This window comes from Cryptomeria japonica, chromosome 9, assembly GCF_030272615.1.
Source record: "Cryptomeria japonica chromosome 9, Sugi_1.0, whole genome shotgun sequence".
NCBI classification, from domain to species: Eukaryota; Viridiplantae; Streptophyta; class Pinopsida; order Cupressales; family Cupressaceae; genus Cryptomeria; species Cryptomeria japonica.
The window spans coordinates 753,802,250-753,803,735 of record NC_081413.1 but is presented as its reverse complement, the minus strand read 5'-3'; positions in this window follow the sequence as shown (position 1 = coordinate 753,803,735).

The window sequence follows — 1,486 nt, the reverse complement described above, 5'->3', positions numbered from 1 at the left end:
TTGATATGATGAAAGCATACGACTGGGTCAGTGGGAGTTCCTCTTCAAAGTATTATCAAAATTTTGTTTCTCAGACAAATGGTTCAAATGGATCAAAAATTGTATCTCAGGCGCACATTTCTCTATTCTAATAAATGGTCACCCTTCAGGATTTTTTTAGGGTACACAAGGGATAAGACAAGGCGACCCTCTGTCACCCTTTCTCTTCATTCTCATCACAAATGCTTTGAGCAGATACATCAATTTTCAATCCTCAAATGGGCTTTGGCTTGGGGTCACCCTTCCAGATACTTCAATAAGAACTCATTCTCTCTTCGTTGATGACACATTGTTATTCGGTAAGTCTTCTCTAAAAGAAGCCAAGCTTATCAAGCAAACACTAGATATCTATTCTTCTGCTTCGAGTCAGAAAATTAATGCTGCCAAGTCTAAGATTTTCATTTTCAACACACCTTCAATCTGATCACTAAGAATATGCAAGACTTTGGGCTTCTCAATGGACCAATTTCCATCCTCCTACCTTGGCATCCCCTTTTTTATGGGATCAAACAAACCGTCCTATTGGTCTGCTGTCATTGGTAGAATTTAGGAACAAATCTTAGCTTGGAAAGTAAGGTGGCTTTCACTATCAGGTAGAAACCTTCTTATCAAGTAAGTGCTAATAGCAATACCGAACTATTACATGTATGTCCTCAAGGCTCCCTCATCCGTCATCCAACAACTGCAGAAACTCATTAGAGATTTTTTATGGAACAATAATATGACAAATGAAAGGAAAATCCCCTTAACCTCTTTGGAAAATATGTCATGCCAAAAATCCCAAGGGGGAGGAGTGGGACTTCACAATTTGAAGCATCACAACAAGGCCTTTGGAGGGAAATTGATTTGGAAAATGTACACTAACTCGGTCTCCAAATGGTGTCAGATTATGCAAGCTAAATATTTGGACAACACTCAACCATCAAGAGTATTGACACTTTTAGACCCTCCAAAGGGATATGCTATTTGGAACTTCATGATGGATTCAATAAATCTAATATCCAAGTATGTTTCATGGGAAATCAACAATGGTCTCGGTGCTAACTTCTGGACAAACTCATGGTGTGGGCATCCTCCTATTGCTCAATTGGATAACATGGCAAACATTATGGATACAGCCATAGCCCATTGGGGTATAAAATTGAGTTACTATGTGTCTGCTATAGAAATATACTTAGGAAAAATAATCTGGAAAGATCCTACTCTTCTCCCAATACCCCTCTAGCAAGCTTCTTCATTGGCCAACATTTTATTGAATAGAACAGTTATCATGTCTAACAGAGATGATGTGTTAATTTGGGAAGCTTCAAAATTAGGGCAATATTCAATTAAAGAAGGTTACAATGCCTTGCAGTAGGGTTGCAACAGTAAGGTAAGGGGTCAAGCATACTCCTTCTGTTGGAATGACATTGTCTTACCAAAAGTAGGTTGTTTTGCATGGCTAACA